Below are 21,776 nucleotides of genomic sequence, written 5' to 3' on the forward strand. Positions count from 1 at the left end.
TGTCTGTTGTCCGTCACCAGCATCTCTTGTGAATAGAATGCAGGTCTGAACAGGTCTGAGTCATTCAGGGAGCCTTTTCCCTCGACTCAACTTCCCTGGCTCTTGCAGCTGAGCCTTTTTGGTGATAGCTGTTCGAAAATAACAGTGAGGGAATTAACAAGCTACCAGCAGGCAGCTTCATACTTGTTCTGTTCTGTCGGCTCATTGGGAAATTGTACATGAGGTGTCATGGGAGATATTGTACAAATTACTTGCGTGAAGTTTAATTCCAACTTATCATCTGCTAGACCATATTAAACTTTTTTTTCTTTCTGCAAAAGCCAAAAGAGAACACACACATAACAGAAAGTAAGATGTGGGGATTGCAACATTGAAATAAAGGATACCTTATTTGACACCATATCATGCCTCTCAGATTCCACATACAATGTATTACTTTAAAAAAATATATCATTCTAAGGATTCGGTGCTGATAGTAAGGTCGGCATTTATTACCCATCCCCTAGTTGCCCTGAAGAGATGGTGCTGGGTTGTCTTTTATTTGTTATAACTGAGTGTCTTGTTCGCTCACTTCGGAGGGCAGTTAAGAATCAACCACGTTTATGTGGCACTGGAGTCATATATAGGCAGACCAAATAAGGATGGCAGGTTTTCCAGGACAGTTCTGAACCAGTCATGTTTCCTTGGCAACATAACGTATATAAGAACACTTCTACTTTTTTAATTCCAGATTTAAAAAAAATTCAAATTCACAAACCGGCATGGTGAGATTTGAACTTACACATCAGGCTTTATAAAGCTCTAGTTAGGCCACAGCTGGATTATTGCATCCAATTCTGGCCACCACACTTTCGGACGGATGTGAAGGTCCTTGAGAAGGTGTAGAGGAGATTTACCCAAATAGTTCTGGGTATATGGGAATTTAGCAACAAGATTCATTTGGAGAAGCTGAAGTTCTCTTTAGAGCAAAGGAGGTTGAGGGGAGATCTGATAAAGAAGTAGAAGATTAATGCAGGTTTAGATCAAGTAAACAAGAGAAAAGCTGTTCCCGTTATCAGATGATACAATGATTAGGGGAAACTGATTTAAGGTTTTGGCAAGAGGAGGATTTGAGGAAGAACTTCTTTGAAATAGGAAGTGATAATGACCTGGGACACGCTGCACATGAGAGTGGTGGAAGTGGAAACAGTCAATGGATTGAATTAGATTGAGTGTGCACTTAAGCTTGTATGGCTATAGGGATGGTGTGGAGGAATGGGACTGACTGATTTGTTCTTTAGAGAACCAGCATGGATTTGATGGGCCAAGTGGTCTCCTATGCCATTCTGATTCTATGACTCCATAGTTCAGGCCTCTAGGTTACTTACCAACAACAACAGCAACACAAATATTTGTATAGTACCTTTTACATAATGAAACACTCAAAGATATTTCACAGGAGCATTCTGAAATTAGCTATGACACTATATAGCTATTCCCGTACCAGCCTCCCTGAACAGGCACCGGAATGTGGTGACTAGGGGCTTTTCACAAATGAAGTAACTTCATTTGAAGCCTACTTGTGACAATAAGCGATTTTCATTTCATTTCATTTTTTCACACAGCCACAAAGGAGATACTATTTCAGATGACCAAAAGATTTGTCAAAGAGAAAGGTTTTAAGAAGTATCTTAAAGGAGGAAAGCAAGGTAGAGAAGCACAAGAGGTATAGGGAGGGAATTCCAGAGCTAGAGGCCCAGGCAACTAGTCTTGGAGCAATTATGATTGGGAATGCATAAGAGACCAAGATTAGAGGAGGGTAGATATCTCGGAGGGTTGGAGGAGATTGCAGAGATAGGGAGAGGGGAGGCATTGGAGGAATTTGAAAACAAGGGTGAGAAATTTAAAATCTAGCTGTTGTTTCACCAGTAGCAGGGGTGATAGGGGAATGGGACTTAATGCGAGTTAAGGCCGGGGCTGCAGGGTTTTGGATTACCTCAAATCTTTGGAGTGCAGAATGCGTGATACCTGCTCGGATTGTGTTAGAATATAGAGATATTGAAGGCAGGATGTGGATTTTAGTAGCAGATTAGTTGAGGTGAGTTGAAATCAAACGATGTTATTGGGGTAGAAAAAGAATGTCTTAGAGATGACACGAATGTGAGGTTGGAACCTCATTTCAACACAGATTTGTGATCCCAGGGTTGTGACAGACTGGCTTAATCTCAGATTGTTATCAGTGAGAGGATTGGAGTCAATGACTTCAGCCTTAATGGTATTTCATTGGATGAAGTTTCTGCCAACCGGTCCTGGATGACAAATAAGCAGTCTGACAATTTGTCAACAGTGGAAGTGTCAAGAGAGATGCTCATTAAGTAGAGTTGGGTGTTGTCAGTGTACATGTGAATACTTTAGCTAATGTTGCCAAGGGGCAACATGCAGATGAGAAAAAGGAGGTAACCAAGGATTAATCCTTGGGGATACCGTAAGTAACAGTGCAGGAGCAGAAAGAGAAGCCATTGCAAGTGATTCTCTAACCATTATTATCATAGAATTTAGGAATCATAGAATTTACAGTGCAGAAGGAGGCAATTCGACCCATCGAGTCTGCACCGGACCCTGGAAAGAACACCCTACCCAAGCCCACCCCCCCACCCTATCCCCGTAACCCAGTAACCCCACCCAACCCAACATTTTTGGACACTAAGGGCAATTTAGCATGGCCAATCCACCTAACCTGCACATCTTTGGACTGTGGGAGGAAACCGGAGCACCCGGAGGAAACCCATGCAGACACGGGGAGAAAGTGCAAACTCGGCCCAGACAGTAACCCAAGCCGGGAATTGAACCTGGGACCCTGAAGCTGTGAAGCAACTGTGCTAACCACTGTGCTATCGCGTGCCCATTAGATAGATGAGAATGGAACCGGCTGACAGCAGCCCCACCCAGCTGGAGAGAAATTGGAGAAGGGTGTGTTCAACCATGTCAAATGCTGTACCCAGGTCAAGAAACAAGAGGAAGGGTTACATATGTAATGTTTACATGGGATATCATTTGTGATTTGATTAAAGCTATTTCAGTACTGTGGCCGGGACTTGGTTGGAGAGATTTAAACAGGGAGTTCAGGTAAATATTGGAATGTTATTTACAGACCCAACAACATGTTCCAAAGCTTTGGGAAAGAAAGTGAGATTGCAGATGGGATGGTAGTTTGCAGGGATAGTGGGGTCAAGGCTTGACTTTTTGAGGAGAGGGATGGTAAGATTCAAAAGGAGAGAAAAAAAAGAGAACACCTAAAGAAGGAGAACTGGTAACAATATCGGCTGACATGGGGACAGGAAGGGAACATTGGGTGATCCACAGTTTAGTGGGAGACCCTGGCTTGTGACTGACCCGAATGAAGAAGGCTCATTTGGGATGACACTGAGAGTTATCATCAGGAATGTGCAGAGGTGAAATCAAGGTGTTGGAGGAAGTGCACAGACTTCCAAATAACCCACTTACACAACCTTTCAAGCACTACCTTCCCCACATGTGACAGAGTTTGCAGATTGTGCATTGGACTTATCAGCCATATTAGAACCCATCAAACTGGAGTCGAAGCAAGTTACTCTCGATCCCAAGGGACTTCATAGGATGAAGGAAAAGTGGGAATAAGATCAAGGAAACAGGAAGATAAAAGCAAATTACTGCGGATGCTGGAATCTGAAACAAAAACAGAAAATACTGGACAACCTCAGCAGGTCTGAGAGGGTCTATGGAGAGAGAAGGGAGTTAACATTTAGAGTCTGCAGTGGGGCTGGATAGTGGGCCAGCGATAGGTGGAGATTGACCAGGATGCCGTGAACAGAAAGACAAAGGGAATGTAAATGGAGGTGATTAAGATTAAGAAAGGTGCTGATAGTGGCACTTAAAGAGATTAGAATGTGTTAATGGCAGAACAAAGATAAGCAGTGTGCCAAAGGGCAACTAGGAATAAGGAACAGATAGCCCAAGTGGGAGGGGGACAATAGTGAGGGAAAACCAGACCGATGGAAGAAGTGAAAGTAGATGGGTTGAAGGTGAAGGAGAGAGTTCACAGTCTGAAGTTGTTGGACACAGTATTAAATCCGGAAGGCTGTAACTTGCCTAATCGGAAGGTGAGATGCTGCTCCTTCAGTTTGCGCTGGGCTTCACTGGAACATTGCAGTAGGCCAAGGATGGGCATGTGGACATGAGACCAGGATGGTGAGTTGAAATGGCAAGCAACAGGAAAGTCTGGGTCCTGCTAGGGGATGGACCGAAGATGTTCTGCCAAGCGATCATTCAGTCTGTTTAGCCTCTCCGATGTAGAGTAGACCGCATTGGGAGCGAAAATGCAATAGACCAGATTGAAGGGGGTGCACGTGCCTCACTTGAAAAGAGTGGCAACTCTAGGCCCTTGAATGGTGAGTAGGGAGGAGGTAGAGGGGCAGGTGTTACATCTTCACAGCAAACTGTTTCTTGTCACCTCTGACTTTCCTCTGATATTCAAACAAATTATCTAAAAATGCAAATATGCTTATACCGCAAATGCATTATAATATTTCATTACACATGCATAAGACTAACAACTCTAAACCTCCCAGACTACCTGTCTCTAGTAACCTTTCCCCAGCTGAATTAAATCATTTGCAGATGCACATACACACTGCCTTCTTCACAGAATAACACCATATTCCTCAAAATATCTATTCTCCCTCCTTTAAAAAAAAATGAATCGTCATAATTTCAAAAAGATGGTTTCATTTTCTTAACCCATTTTGTATTATTTACTACATATTTATTTCTACAAACAAAATGATTACAGCATAGCGTACATCAACCGTATAAATATAGACAAATCTGTTTTAAAAATAAGAGTTCATTCCAGTGCATTCTCCATTTTTTAAATATTCGTTCATGAGATGTGGTGGACGTCATTGCCCATTCCTGAGGGCATTTAAGAGGCAACCACATGGCTTGTGGGTCTGGAGTTACATCCAGACCAGATAAGGACGGCAGATTTCCAGATGGGTTTTTATGACAATTGACAGTGGATTCATGGTCGTCACCAGACATGTTTTAATTCCTGATTTTTATTGAATTCAAATTCCAGCAACTATCCTGGCGGGATTCGAAACCATGACCCCAGAGCATTATCCTGGGTCTCTGGATTACTAGTCCAGTGACAATGCCACTACGCCACTGCCTCCCCTGGTCCAAGTTCTGCCTTGGGTGACTGTGTGGAGTTTGAACATTCTTCCCGTGACTATGGGTTTCCTCCAGGCGTTCCGGTTTCCACAACAGCCCAAAGAAGTGCAGGTTAGGTGGATTGGCCATCATCAATTGCCCCTTAATATCCAGGGATGTGCAGGTTGGGTGGGTTGGTGCAGACACGATGGGCTGAATAGCCTCCTCCTGCACTGTAGTGATTCTATGATTCTATTCTATGATTCGCAATTTCCAGTTCATCTTCTTATGGAAACAAAGCATCCACATCACAGGTGTCAATAGCCAACTTTAACTTTTAAAAAAATAATCTTTATAGTCACAGTCGGCGTACATTAACAATATTACATTAACGGCGTACAATGAAGTTACTGTGAAAAGTCCCTAGTTGCCACACTCCGATGCCCCCTGTTCAGGTACACTGAGGGAGAATTCAGAATATCCAAATAACCTAACAGCACGTCTTTCGGGACTTGTCGGAGGAAACCAGAGCACCCGGAGGAAACCCACGCAGAGACAGGGAGAACGTGCAGACTCCACACAGACAGTGACCCAAGCCGGGAATCGAACCTGGGACCCTGGCGCTGTGAAGCAACAGTGCTCCCACTGTGCTACTGTGCCGCCCACACTGCTTTGTCTAATTAGGTGCTGATAGAACAGGTGTAGTAGTTAGTCCAGCTTTCAAGCTGTCGAATGCATTCGGAACTCCTGAGTCCATTGGAATTTTCCGTTCTTATTTAACAATCCAGTCAGTGGAGCAACTACACTGTGGAAATTTGGCACGAATTTCCGCTAAAAGCTGAGATATATCAAAACGTCCGTTCTGCTGTAGGCACTTGGAACTCTATAGTAGCTTTTTACTTTTGTATTTCATGAGGCCATTTGACCATGTCCCACTGTGTGGCCTAAACATGTAACTTGCGGTTTCGCAATTTCACCGTTAGCTGACTTTACAACAAAATTAGCTTCTTGCTATTTGATCAAACAGTTCCTTTAAATGTTGTAAATTTGACTAAATACTACTATCATCAGTATATGTAGCAAAATTGCTCAGTCGCTCAATCATATTTTTGTTGGTCTCTAAAATGTTGCTGGTGCATTTTCAATACCAGAGGGCATTACTTTGCATTGATACAGGCCATGCACCATCCCAAAAGCTGATATATTTTGCCTTTTCTGATAAGGGTGCTTGCCAATATCCTCACAGCGAGTCAATTTTTGTGATAAGTGTTGACTGTCCCACTTTCCCAATACAATCCTCCAGTTGTGGAAAAAGAATGAATCCACCTTTGTTACTGCGTTCACTTTGCGGTAATCAATACATAGGGCAGGATTTTCCAGTCGTCGACGCTGAAATCGCGTTCGGCGATTAGCTGGAGAATCAACGTTGGCGTCAAAATCGGGGGGGGGGGGGGGGGGCGGCACTGCTTTCGCAATACTCCGCCCCCTCCAAAGCGGCGTACTCTAGTATACTGCTGTGGTGAATGTATTCACCATAATGCATGACACTGTAACCATTGTATCCACCTAATGTAACCTATGACCTGGAAGTGGTGATACGAGCTGCTTCCAGGTACTGTACTGTAACCCCGGTGGGCTCCGCCTCTGGCTCCGCCCTCACCGAGGCCATATATATAACCCAGCCACCTGCGGGTGGCACTCATCTGCACAACCGACTCTGGCTACGCAGGTTCACGACTAATAAAGCCTTATGTTCACTCGCTCTCTCGGCCTCTTGGTGAATTGAAAGTATATCAATTTATTAGTCGTCGACAGCACCATGGAAGCTGCTCTAAAGCCAGACAGGCTCGAACTCGACACCCGCGCGTCCGAAGCCAAGGAAATATTTGAACATTGGCTTTGATGCTTCGAGGTCCAACATCGACTCCTCCACAACGACTCCCTCGGAGACCCTCAAACTGCGACTCCTCCATGCTCGGGTGAGCCATCGAATCTCAGTAATGATTGAAAAAGCGGCCACGTACGAGGAGGCGGTCGCAACCCTCAAGGTGCACTTCGTGAAGCCCGTAAACGAGGTGTTCGCTAGACACCTCCTCACTACTCGGCGTCAACGTGCCGGAGAATCGCTGGACGAGTATCTGGAAACCCTGACTCTACTCGCGAGGAACTGCAGCTATCGAGATGTGACGGCGGAGGAGCATATGAACTCACAGATCCAGGACACCTACGTGGCGGCGGTCCGCTCGAACTATATCAGGCAGTGCCTGCTGGAAAACGGGACCTCGGACCTGTGGGACACGGTAAAGCTAGCTACCTCGCTAGAGGTGGCCTACCAGAACCTTAACGCGTTCCCCGCGGGCCTGGCGAACCCCTCGTGGACACTATCGTCGCGGCCCTCATCGGACCCGCCTACGTCGCAGGCCTGCGCCGCATGTCTTCCAGCCCAGCCCGGAGAACCGCAATGTCACTTCTGCGGCCAGGGCCAACACCCCCGGCAGCATTGCCCAGCCCGCTCAGTGACATGCAGCAACTGCGGCGAAAAAGGGGCACTACGCGAGAGCCTGTCTGGGCCGACCTAAGGCCCAGAAATCGAAAACGCACCAGGCCCGACCTATGGACACGCAGCCCCACAGACACTGCAATGTGGCTGCGTGCCTGTCCGGAACGCCCCTCCAGATGCGTCATCGGCATCGTGCGAATCATGGGAACTGCCACCTTGGCAGCCGGCCCCAACACCGACCGATACGTGCGACTCATGGGGGCTGCCACCTTGGCCGCCGGCCCCGGCACCGACCGACACGTGCGACCGATGGGGGCAGCAATCTTGGTCGCCATCTTTGATCCCGTCCGACATGTGTGACACATGGGGGCCGCTATCTTGTGACTCCACCGACCACGCAGGCTACCCGCAGCTGGGCGCGGTGACCCTCGACCAGTCGCAGCCGAAACCGCTAAAGAACTCCATGATGGTCGTCCGGGTCAACGGGCACGAGACCCCCTGCCTCATCGACTCCGGGAGCACAGAAAGCTTTGTCCACCCCGACGCGGTAAGGCGCTGCTCCCTCCACACCTACCCCGCCTCACAAACAATCTCCCTTGCGTCCGGGTCTCAATCGGTCCAGATCCGGGGGTACTGTATCGCCAATCTCGCGATGTAGGGCGCGGAGTATACCCGCTTTAAGCTCTACGTCCTCTCCCACCTCTGCGCTCCCCCACTGCTCGGATTAGATTTTCAGTGTAATCACTGAAGCCTGACCCTACAGTTCAGCAGACCCTTGCCCCCCCCCCTCACTGTATGCAGCCTCGCACCATCAAGGGCTCCCCCCCCCCCCCTTCACTCTTTGCGAGTCTCACTTCTGACTGTAAGCCCATTGTCACCAGAAGCAGGCGGTACAGCTCGCTAGACATGGTATTTATTAAGTCGAGGTCCAACGACTGGTGAATGAAGGGATCATAGAGGCCAGCAATAGCCCCTGGAGAGCGCAAGTGTGCTAGTCCATCTGGTGAAAAGAACCGGATGGTTGTGGACTACAGCCAGACAATTAACCGGTTCACGCAACTGGATGCGTACCCCCTCTCCCGCATAGCGGAGATGGTCAACCAGATCGCGCAGTACCGTGTGTTCTCCACCGTCGATCTGAGGTTGGCCTACCACCAGTTCCCAATCCGCCCGGAAGAGCGCCACTACATTGCCTTTGAAGCAGCCGGCCGACCTTTCCACTTCCTCAGAGTTCCCTTCGGGGTCACTAATGGGGTCTCGGTCTTTCAGAGAACAATGGACCGAATGGTGGACTAGTACAGTTTGCGGGCGACATACCCGTACCTGGACAACGTGACCATCTGCGGCCATGATCAGCAGGACCATGACGCCAACCTTCAGAGGTTCCTCCAGGCCGCCCAATCCCTCAATCTTACATGCAACAAAGAAAAGTGCGTCTCCCGTACTACCCATCCTCGGCTATGTCGTGGAGAACGGAGTCCTAGGGCCTGACCCCGACCGTATGTGCCCCCTCACAGAACTCCCCCCTTCCCACAGCCTCATGACCCTAAAACGATGCCTGGGGCTGTTCTCCTACTGCGCCCAATTACGTGGACAAAGCCCGCCCACTTATTCAAACCACCAGTTCCACCCTGACGGATGAGGCCCACTTGGCCTTCAGCCTCATCAAGGCCGACATCACCAAGGCCGCAATGCACGCGGTGGGCGCGTCCGTCCCCTTCCAGGTAGAGAGCGATGCGTCAGACGTCGCCCTGGCCGCCACCCTCAACCAGGCGGACAGGCCAATAGCATTCTTCTCTAGGACCCTCCACGCTTCTGAAATCCGACACTCATCGGTCGAGAAGGAAGCACAAGCCATAGTGGAAGCCGTGCGGCACTGAAGGCACTACCTAGCCGGTGGAAGGTTCACACTCGTCACCGACCAGCGGTCGGTCGCCTTCATGTTGGACAACACACAATGGGGCAAAATAAAAAATGACAAAATCCTGCGGTGGAGGATCAAACTCTCCACCTACAATTACGATATCAAGTATCGTCCTGGGAAGCTCAACGAGCCCCCAGATGCCCTGTCCCGCGGCACATGCGCCAGCGCGCAAGATGACCGACTTCGAGCTATCCACAATGACTTCTGTCACCCGGGGGTCACCCGGCTTACCCACTTCATTAAGGCCCGCAATCTGCCCTTCTCCACCGAGGAGGTCAAGGCAATGACAGGGACTGCCAAGTCTGCGCGGAATGCAAACCGCACTTCTACCGGCCCTTTGAACGCCTAAGTATCGATTTCAAAGGGCCCCTCCGCTCCACCAACCGTAATATATATTTTCTCACCGTCATCGACGAGTATTCCCGCTTCCCCTTTGCTGTCCGCTGCCCCGACATGACCTTGGCCACTGTAATTAAAGCACTGCAGAGCATCTTCACACTGTTCAGTTTCCCTGCCTACATCCACAGCGACCGGGGGACATTGTTCATGAGCGATGAGCTACGCCAGTACCTGCTCAGCAAAGGCATCGCCTCGAGCAGGACTAAGAGCTATAACCCGCAGGGAAATGGGCAGGTGGAACGGGAGAACGCGACGGTATGGAAGGCTGTCCTTCTGACCCTCAGGTCTAGAAGTCTCCCAGTCCCCCGCTGGCAGGAGATCCTCCCCGACGTCCTCCAGTCCATCAGATCACTCCTCTGCACAGCCACGAACGAGACCCCTCACAATCGTTTGTTTATCTTCCCCAGAAAGTCCATCTCCGGGGTCTTGCTTCCATCTTGGCTGTCAACTCCGGGACCTGTCCTTCTCCGGAGGCACATGAGGAGCCATAAGACCGACCCGCTGCTCGAGAGGGTCCAGCTGCTCCACACCAACCCCCAGTACGCCTCCATCGCGCACCAGGACGGACGGCAAGATAAGGTCTCCCTACGAGTCCTGACACCAGCTGGTTCCCCTGCCAATGCGTCCCCCCCCCGCTACCTGCCCCCACCCCCAGCGCCCCGTATGCCCCCCTGGGTCTCCTGTACTGTCCCGCGCCGACACTGCCGCCACCCACCACCCCTCTGCCTACCCCCACACCCCAACCATCTCTGACTCGCCGGACTGAGGCTCCAGCTCCAGACACAACGCCCCATGGAGTCACCACCTGCAACAACCGTGCCCGCCGCACCACCAGAGCTGAGGAGGTTGAAGAGAACCATCCGGCCTCCAGATAGACTGAATATGTAATGACCCTATGTCACTCCTGCTGGACTTGATTTTTTAACAGGGGGTGAATGTGATGAATGTATTCACCATAATGCATGACACTGTAACCATTGTATCCACCTAATGTAACCTATGACCTGGACGTGGTGATACGAGCTGCTTCCAGGTACTGTACTGTAACCCCGGTGGGCTCCGCCTCTGGCTCCGCCCTCACCGGGGCCATATATATAACCCAGCCACCTGCGGGTGGCACTCATCTGCACAACCGACTCTAGCTAGGCAGGTTCACGACTAATAAAGCCTTCTGTTCACTCACTCTCTCGGCCTCTTGGTGAATTGACGGTATATCAACTGCACGCCGTATGGATGGCCTCAGAACGTTCCCTTCGCCCTCGACTAGCCGAGCTTCTGACGACGTGGAGGTTTCATGCTATTATTTGTCAGGAACTCGACGTGGCGGCTGCGGACTCAGTCAAGCGCCGCCACAGTTGGGGGAGAGCCGATCCGCAGGCAGCAGGGGTTTTGGCAGGGGCTGGGGCACTGTTGGGGGGTGGTCCGTGGTTGCGAGCCTGGCCAAAGGGGGGGGGGGCACTATTTGGCAGGCCGGGTCCGCGCACGGCCGGCGCCATGTTGCACGGCGCAGCCGCCGCCGTACGCAAGTGTGGCCACGGACCCAGCAATTTATCGCCAGCTAGAGCCAGGTGCCTGTTAGCCCCCTACTAAATGGAGGATTGGTGGCCGTTGTGTCCCGAGATTCCGGTTATAAAACGCCACTGTTCCCACTCCAGCGTCGGGGCATAGCCTGAAAATCCCAGAATCCATCCGGTTTTGGCACCATTACAATGGAGAACTCCAATTGCTGGGACTGGGCTCTATGATGTAATTTTGAAACATTTATTAAATTTCTTTCTGCACTTGAGCCAATTTTATTGGATTTAATCACATGGGTGTTGCCTAATGGAAACAGGATCCCTCACATCAACATCATGCACAGCAAAATCTGTTTTCCCCAGTTTACTTTTACTTCCACAGATTGCTTTGTGTGACTGCAATAGCTCTTTTAAACAGTTTTATATCACGTTTAGGGCGCGATCTAACCAAAACAAAACAGAGTCTGTTCTGGGCGGGAATCGAGGGACCAGCGCCGGCTTTTAAATTAACCTCTCGACCCCTCAATGTGACCCCCAGTTACCCCCAGTGCCCCAACTCAGGGCTAGGGTACCCCCAGGCCCGATCTCCAGCACAGGTGTTATACCCTGCCCGGATCCTATTGGCTGGGGACAATTGGTTACCTCATGTTACTTGGGAAATATGAGCTCCCTCAATGAGTGGAGAGTGGGGCAATCATTAGCAGTGCAGCTGTATAAACAGAGCTGGCCAGTGTGGTACCGGCTAGAAGGTGAACCAGTAGTGAACGACTGGCTCTGTGTTAATATTGATGTAAGTAAAGTTACTTTCTGTTTGACTCTTAAAAAACCGTGCTGGATTCTTCGTGGCCCTCACAAAAGTGGGCGAAATGCCAGCTTGGCAGCCTGGAATGCCCCCTGCCAGTGCCAACCTGAGTACTCTGGCAATGCCAGGCTGGCACCAGCAGTGCTAGAGGCTTTCATCCCCTGGAAGATCCCTCCCCACCAAGTGCCATTCCACTTGGTCCCCGTTTGTGGGGACCAGTACTGAACAGAACTCGACCACAGTCTCTGAGGCGAGGAGGTTAGATCTCAAAGCCTTGGATAGATCGGGCAAGTGCATGTTAAAGTGAGACTAGCTAGGGCTGCACGGTGACGCAGTAGTTAGCCCACTTTACGGCGCTAAGAACCCGGGCTCAATCCTGGCCCCGGGGGGCCACTATCTGTTTGGAGTTTGCATATTCTCCCTGTGTCTGCGTGGGTCTCACCCCAACAACCAAAGAAGATGTGCAGGGTAGGTGAATTGGCCACGCTAAATTGCCCCTTAATTGGAAAAAATAATTGTGTACTCTGAATTTATACGATAAAAAAGTGAGACTAGCTGTTCATAGAATTTACAATGCAGAAGGAGGCCATTCAGCACATTGAGTCTGCACCAGCCATTGGAAAGAGCACCCTACCTAAGCCCACACCTCCACCCTATCCCTGTAACCCATAACCCAACCGTTTTGGACACCAAGGGCAATTTAGCATGGCCAATCCACCTAACCTGCACATCTTTGGACTGTGGGAGGAAACCGGAGCACCCGGAGGAAACCCACGCAGACACGGGGAGAATGTGCAAACTCCGCACAGACAGTGACCCAACCCGGGAATTGAATCCGGGACCCTGAAGCTGTGAAGCAACTGTGCTACCGTGCTCCTCCTTGAAACTTTCTATTAGACCTTGTAAACCCGTCAAACAGACACCAGAAGTACCAAAACATCCAGAAGTACCAAAACATCTCCCCCAACTTAACTCCCACTTACCACTCAACTAACTGAGATACCGGCGAGCCAGCAGCCAAGCTGAAAGGCTTGCAAAAGCAGAGAAAGGAAAACCTCCACCCCATATGGGGGGGGGGGGAACCACTCAGTGACCCAGAACTGAGCATGAAGGACCAATGAGGATCGCTAACTCCGGCCCAATTATCCACATAGAAGCTGATGGAGTTCATCTCTACTAAACTACTAAAATATAGGGAAGCGGAGAAAGACGACCTCAACTCGGCAATGAAGTCCACAATAGAGACCGCGCTGGCTCCCATAAAGGGAGCAATGGACAGAGCAGAGACTGGAGGCCCAAGAGGCAACGGTGGCAGAGAAGGCAGCCACCGATCAAGAGAGAGCAGATCATCTCGCTGGAAGCAGATGTGGCAAGATTGGGGTCGACCCAGAAGGCAGTAAAGGGGAAGGTGGACGACCAAGAAAACAGGCCCCGCCAGCAGATCGCTGGACTACCAGAGGACGCAAAGAACCCGATGGAATTTGTCTTGAAGATGCTCGGGAAACTTGTTGGAGAGGACGGCTTCACCAAGCCCTCAGAAGTAGACCAGGCCCACAGATCACTCCGACAAAAACCCAAGTCGGGAGAACCACCACGGGCAATAATTGCGATATTTCCAAGTTGTTCACTCTAATATGCAGATTTGCCAAATGCTGATCCCGTCCACAAGGGGCGAGATCCAGGTTGCGGCATCTCGCAAGATCCCATCCCATCACTTCCCGGTTACGGCAAGACGTGGTCGGTAAATCGCACCCTTAGATTCCTAAATCCTTCCTCATTGTCCAATTTAATCAGGGGAAGGGCAGTTTCAGAATCATTAATTTCTACTCCCTTTTGCTTACTTACAACTCCCAGCATCTCCTCCTATTTACCCTCTCTGTCAAAGTATATTCTGAGCACATTTATGTAGTGCACTCACTGACTCTGCCTGATGTGTCCACCACAGTTCACCTCACTCAGTTTCGTTTCAAAGTGATAAGGTCCACTAAATCTTGCCTTCAACAGCGTGTCTGACACTGATAACAATGCGAACAGTTTTTCACTAGCCACTAAACCACGAGCCCATATCCTTTTATCTGCTTTTGCCATCATCCCTTGTTGATGTATCTTTATGTGTTTCCCAGCTAATTCAAATGCCTTACTTAATTTTTCTCTGAATCTCATTACATAATCCAGGAGAGTAGTTTCAGAACTTTGACTCACTAATTTATCCTGAATTGATTGAATCCCTTACTTCATGACCATAAGTTAACTCAAAAGAACGGACCGCTGTTGATTTAATAGGGCCACCCCAAGTAGGAAATAACAAGAATGGAATCCCTCAATCCCAATCATATGGATTGTCTTGACTATTTGCTCTAATCGTATTCTTTAAAGTCTGAGGCCACCTTTCCAAGGCATCTTGTGATTCAGGTAGATAGGTTCACAACCAAAATTGCTTTATTCCTAGGTTGTTCATTACTTCTTTAAACAGCTTGTGACATGAAATTCTAACTCTGACCCCACTATATTTCATTTGGTAATCCATATCTTGTAACAAATTTGACTATCTCCTCGAATAGGGGCTGTTTAGCACAGGGCTAAATCGCTGGCTTTGAAAGCAGACCAAGGCAGGCCAGCAGCACGGTTCAATTCCCGTAACAGCCTCCCCGAACAGGCGCCGGAATGTGGCGACTAGGGGCTTTTCACAGTAACTTCATTTGAAGCCTACTTGTGACAATAAACGATTTTCATTTCATTTCATTTTTCATTTCATATCACCTTTGCTGTAATTTTCCTGAAAGGTATTGCTTCTGGAAATCTCATGAACACATCCATGATTGTCAATAAGTACTGACTTTCACTTTTAGACGAAGGGAGGGGTCCTACCCAATCAATTAGGACCCTGGTAAAGGCTTCCCCAAATTCTGGTATTGGAATTAAAGGTGCAGCTTTAATTACTGCTTGAGGTTTTCCTAACACCTGACGTGGGGCAGCACGGTAGCCTTGTGGATAGCACAATTGCTTCACAGCGCCAGGGTCCCAGGTTCGATTCTGGCTTGGGTCACTGTCTGTGCGGAGTCTGCACATCCTCCCCGTGTGTGCGTGGGTTTCCTCCGGGTGCTCCGGTTTCCTCCCACAGTCCAAAGATGTGCAGGTTAGGTGGATTGGCCATGATAAATTGCCCTTAGTGTCCAAAATTGCCCTTAGTGGTGGGTGGGGTTACTGGGTTATGGGGATAGGGTGGCGGTGTTGACCTTGGGTAGGGTGCTCTTTCCAAGAGCCGGTGCAGACTCGATGGGCTGAATGGCCTCCTTCTGCACTGTAAATTCTATGTTCTATGTTCTATGTGTGGCAGGTTTGACACAATTTGACTCCATCTTTATGTAATTCAGGCCAATAAGAAACATTTTTGTATCTTAGCTTGAGCTTTCCCAATCCCCAAATGTCCCGCTGTTGAAATTTCATGAGCCACTCTCAAAATTTAATTCTGGTACCTGGATGGTATCACTGACTGGTGCGCTAATTGCCCATTTTTCTGTTTCTGGAACATGAGGCGTTCTCCATTTCCTCATTAACACATTGTTCATAATGTAATAACATTCTGGAATATCTTCTGCTTCTGTTTCTGAATAAGCTGTCTGGTAAACTGCTTTACTTCTGGATCCTGCTGCTGCAACTTCACTAACTTCAATGATCGGATGAGACACATTCAAGGATACTGAGGGAGGTGAGAGTAGAAATTGCAAAGGCATTGGCCATAATTTTTCAGTCTTCCTTAGACTCAGGTGCGAGAGGACTGGAGAATTGCAAACGTTTCACCTTGTTCAAAGACGAGTGTAGATATAAGCCCAACACCACAAGTCTGGAATGCATACCGAGAGTGTCGTGGAGCCAGATTCAATCAATGCATTCAGAAGGGAATTGGACTGTTATCTGAAGAGGGAGAATGTGCAAAATTATAGGGAGAAGAACCCTCACCCTCCTTTGTAAATTTTAACTTTGAAATGAATTGATTTTTGTTGGACAAGGATTACAGAGGGTTACAGAGCCAAGGCAGGTAGATGGAATTAAGTTACATATCAGCCATGATCTAATTGAATAGTGGCTGAGACTCCAGGGGTTGAATGACCTATTGTAGTTCCTATGTTTCTGAGTCTTACCTATTTTACTTCACAAATGGTTGCCAGTACATGCTAAAGTTAAGCCCTTGATGTCTGTAACATATTTTGCAAATGAAGTCTCTTTAAAATTGAGATGTCCGATGGTGCGCATGTGCACACTTAAGCATAAGGTTTTATGAATCTGTTTCTTCATCTGGAGGCTGATCTTTTTCAAATACAATATAAAAAAACAAATTCTGGTTCTCTGTTGGTTCATTACATATTACATAGACATATTACATGGAACATACAGTGCAGAAGGAGGCCATTCGGCTCAGCGAGTCTGCACCGACCCACTTAAGCACTCGCTTCCACCCTATCCCCGTAACCCAATAATCTCATCTAATCTTTTTGGTCACTAAGGGCAATTTATCATTGGCCAATCCACCTAAACTGCACGTCTTTGGACTGTGGGAAGAAAACGGAGCACCCGGAGGAAACCCACACAGACACGGGGAGAACGTGCAGACTCCGCGCAGACAGTGACCCAGCGGGGAATCAACCTGGGACCCTGGCGCTGTGAAGCCACAGTGCTATCCACTTGTGCTACCGTGCTGCAATGATATCCAACTGGAAGCTAATCATATTGCCTTAGCCAGGTAGTGGCTTGTTTTCAGCAATGTGCAAAGTCCTTCATCTGTGGTGGCTTGTATGTAACCCACTGGACCTCTTGTTGACTTTGCCAAGAGTGACCAGGTGGTGCCACGACACAATTAAGGACCTCCAAATTGGAGCTCTTGACTTTCTGACATTTCAGACACCCAGACTCCTCACAGATACTGGCCAGGATTCTCCCTTCTGGGGACTAAGACCCCATGCCGGCGGGAAAACCGGCGCCAACCACTCCAGCGTCAACAGCCCTCGAAAGTAAGAAATTCTCTGAACTTTCGGGGGCTAGGTGGATGCCGGAGGGGTTGGCGCCGCGTGCGCGGAACGGTCGGCACGGGCAATATGGCGGAGCCCTTCAGGGGCCTGGAGCGGAGGAAAGAAGTCCCCCAACGGAACAAGCCTGCCCACAGATCGCGGGCCAGGCCACCGGGTTGGATCACCCCATGCCCCCCCCCCCCCCCACCCGAGGACCGCCCCCGCATACTCACCTGCCAGGTCTTACCGTGCGTGAGGTGAGTAATTCACGCCGGTGGGACTGGCCAAAACTGGACGGCCGCTCGGCCCATCGGGGCCCGGAGAATTGCCAACGGCCCCCGACCGGCGTGGCGGGAATCCCACCGCCGCCCGAAAAACGCCGCTGAAGAATATTGCAGCCGGCTGCGGGGCGGTATTCGCGCCTCCCCCCAGGGATTCTCCAACCCCGCGGGGGGGGTCGGAGAATCCCGGCCATCAAATATGCTCAGTAGAATTCTCCGTCGGCGGGATCCTCTGGTCCGCCAGCATCACATTCATGCCCGTGGCTTTCCCGACAGCATGGGATGGCCACAATGGGAAACCCATTGTCCGCTGCCAGAACGGGGGCGTCCTGCACAGGAAAGCGCAGCTGGAGAATCCTGCCCGTTACTTGGTATTCTAACAGTACCATCACACAGTTTAAAGATGTTTTCCCTCTGAAGGCACATTAATGTTTGCTGAAGGTGTAAACTGATCCTTCCCTTCCTCCCAAGGCAGGTACAGTATGGATTAGGTACAAAATAATACTCACTATACATTGACCCATTGAATGCTCGTAGGGCAGGTGTAGCTATTATGATCCCAGACCAGGCCCCAACAGTAGCTAGGATCCTGGACAGAAATCTCAATATTTTACTTTTGTTTTGTAAGACTGTGAGAAAAGGATACGTCACTCCAGGAGTGATTGTACAAAGAAATAGGAATAGAGTATATTTTTAGAAAACTTTATTAACACAATATTCGAATGGACAGCCGATAGCATAGTGGTCATCACTATGGCCTCACAGCGCCAGGGTCCCAGGTTCGATTCCTGGCGTGGGTCACTGTCTGTGCGGAGTCTGCACGTTCTCCTGTGTCTGCGTGGGTTTCCTCCGGATGCTCTGGTTTACTCCCACAAGTCCCTAAAGACGTGCTATTAGGTAATTTGGACATTCTAAATTCTCCCAATCTCTACCCGAGCAGACGTCAGAATGTGGCGACTAGGGGCTTTTCACAGTAACTTCATTGCAGTGTTAATGTAAGCCTACAATAGAGATTATTTTTTTTAAAATGTCTTTGACATCACACTGTCACTGTCTGTGCAGAGTCTGCACGTTCTCCCCGTGTCTGCGTGGGTTTCCTCCGGGTGCTCCGGTTTCCTCCCACAGTCCAAAGACGTGCAGGTTAGATGGATTGGCCATTATAAATTGCCCTTAGTGACAAAAAAAAAGGTTAGGATGGCTTATTGGGTTACGGGGATAGGGTGGAAGAGGGCTTAAATGGGTCGGTGCAGACTCGATGGGCCGAATGGCCTCCTTCTGCACTGTATGTTCTATGTTCACACGAGAAAGCACCTTATACTTACCCCTTAAACAATGCTACGTTTTAAAAACGGGATGTGGGTGTAGCACAATCAATCACTCACGAGACGAGGTGAGAAGGAGTCAATCGATGGCTTTAATACGCAGACTTGTTCCCCAGCAGCACAGTTACAGAATGCGGCTGCTGGGAGAACCTGGGCTCTTATACTTCGCCTAACTGGGTGGAGCTAGTAGGCGGCTGATCCACCTATAGCCTCTTGGCATCACAGGATACCGTAATACCCCTAATGCATACCACCACATTCACCCCTTGTTAAAAAAGAACCCGGCGGGGTCGTGGGCCGTATGGTGGTAGGGGTTTACAGAGTCGGTACGAGCACTATTTACAATGCCGCTTTATTGGGCAACTGAATTGTTTACAGAGGCATTTCTTGCTTTGTTATAAAGATTTGATGAGTCGAATAGGTGCCCTGGTCGTCCTCCCCGATCGTCTCAGCCCTGGTGGTGATGCAGGCGCTGGCTCGGGCACCGGCGTCTCTGGGAGCGTAGCGATGTCTCTTCCTGCTTCACTACCCCTAGGCGGGGCCGGGGGAAGGACCGATCCAACCGGGAAGGGGATGGCTGTGGGGTGCGCCGGTGGGAGGAAGGGGATGATTGGTGTTGGGGGGATGTGTGTGGTTCCGGCGGGCGCCTATCCCGCAGAGAGACCGTGTCCTGTCGGCCGTCCGGGTACGCCACGTAGGCGTACTGAGGGTTCGCGTGGAGGAGATGAACCCTCTCGATCAACGGTCCGATTTGTGCACCCGCACATGCTTTCGGAGCAGGATGGGTCCCGGGGCTGCCAGCCAGGTCGGGAGTGACGTTCCGGATGAGGACTTCCAAGCGAAGACAAGGAGGCGTTCGTGAGGTGTTTGATTTGTTGTGGTACAAAGCAGCGACCGGATGGAGTGGAGGGCGTCCGGGAGGACTTCCTGCCAGTGGGCGACTGGGAGATTTCTGGACCACAGGGCCAGCAGGACGGTCTTCCAGACCGTTCCATTCTCCCTTTCTACCTGTCCGTTACCCTGGGTGTTGTAACTGGTCGTCCTGCTCGAGGCAATGCCTTTGCTGAGCAGGAATTGACGCAGTTCGTCGCTCATGAAGGACGCTATGTATGTAGGCGGGGAAACCGAACAGTGTAAAGATGGTGCAGAGGGCTTTAATGACCGTGGCCGCGGTCATGTCGGGGCAGGGGATGGCGAATGGGAAACGGGAGTACTCGTCAACCACGTTCAGGAAGTACGTGTTGCGGTCAGTGGACGGGAGGGAGCCTTTGAAGTCCAGACTGAGGCGCTCAAAGGGACGGGAAGCCTTTATCAGGTGCGCTTTATCTGGCCTGTAGAAATGCGCAGATTTGGCAGTTCCTGGTGGCTGTTCTGACCTCCTCGATGAGGACCACAGGGCCACTGAGGAGTGGCGGATTTCTGAGGCGTGGAGGGTGCGTGAGAAAAAGGCCACAGGTCTGCCCGCTTGGTTGAGGGTGGCCGCCAGAGCTACGTCTGACGCGTCGCTCTCGACTTGGAAGGGGAGGGACTCGTCGATCTCGTGCATCGTGGCCTTTGCGATATCCGCTTTGATGCGGCTGAAGGCCTGGCGGGCCTCTGTCGACAGGGGGAAAACCGTGGACTGGATTAGCGGATGGGCCTTGTCCGCGTAGTTGGGGACCCACTGGGCGTAATAAGAGAAAAAGCCCAGGCAACGTTTCAGGGCCTTGGAGCAGTGGGGGAGGGGGAACTCCATAAGGGGGTGCATGCTCTGGGCCTATAACCCCATTTCACACTATGTAGACGAGGATGGATAGACGGTCGGTGCTAAACGCACATTTCTCCCTGTTGTATGTGAGATTCAGGGCGTTTGCGGTCTGGAGGAATTTGCGGAGATTGGCGTGGTTCTGCTGATCGTGGTCGCAGATGGTGACGTTATCGAGGTACGGAAATGTGGCCCGCAAACCGTACCGGTCAACCATTCGGTCCATCTCCCGTTGGAAGACCGAGACTCCATTAGTGACGCCGAATTGAACCCTTAAAAAGTGGTAGAGCCGCCCATCTGCTTCAAAAGCAGTGTATTTGCGGTCGCTCGGGCGGATGGGGAGCTGGTGATAGGCAGACTTAAGATCCACCGTGGAAAAGACCTTGCACTATGCAATCCAATTGACCATGTCGGATATGCGGGGGAGAGGGTACGCATCCAGCTGCGTGTACCTATTGATGGTTTGACTATAGTCTATGACCATCCTCTGCTTCTCCCCGGTCTTTACAACTACCACCTGAGCTCTCCAGGGACTATTGCTGGCCTGGATTATGCCTTCCCTCAGCAGCCGCTGGACTTCTGACCGGATAAAGGTTCGGTCCTGGGCATTGTACCGTCTGCTCCTAGTGGCGACTGGTTTGCAATCCGGGGTGAGGTTTGCAAACAGGGAAGGCGGGTTGACCTTGAGGGTCGCGAGGCTGCAGATAGAGAGTGGGGTATAGGGCCGCCGAATTGAAACGTTAAACTCTGGAGGTTGCACTGAAAATCCAACCCCAGGAGTGTGGCAACGAAGAGGTGGGGGAGGACGTAAAGCCGGTAGTTCTTGAACTCCCTCCCCTGCACCGTGTGGTTCGCGATGCAGAACCCTTTGATCTCTACAGAATGGGACCCTGCCGCCAGGAAAATCTTTTGATTACTCGGGTGAATCGGAAGGGAACAGCGTCTTACCGTATCGGGATGTATAAAACTCTCCGTGCTCCCAGAGTCGATCAGGCAGGGCGTCTCGTACCCGTTTATGAATACCGTCGTTGTTGCCGTTTGGAGCGTTCGGGGCCGTGACTGGTCCAGGGTCACCGAAGCCAGTCGCTGTTGCTGCACCGGACGTTTTCCTT

The 21,776-nt window shown here is 50.1% G+C and overlaps 1 protein-coding gene across 3 annotated transcripts in view; it reads left to right on the forward strand.

Moving 5' to 3' along the window:
* Positions 1 to 21,776, forward strand: part of spata20 (spermatogenesis associated 20) — a 763,436-nt gene that overhangs the window by 264,219 nt on the left and 477,441 nt on the right. The window lies entirely within an intron of this gene.

The sequence above is a fragment of the Scyliorhinus torazame genome, chromosome 18, assembly GCF_047496885.1.
Source record: "Scyliorhinus torazame isolate Kashiwa2021f chromosome 18, sScyTor2.1, whole genome shotgun sequence".
In the NCBI taxonomy this organism is placed as follows: Eukaryota; Metazoa; Chordata; class Chondrichthyes; order Carcharhiniformes; family Scyliorhinidae; genus Scyliorhinus; species Scyliorhinus torazame.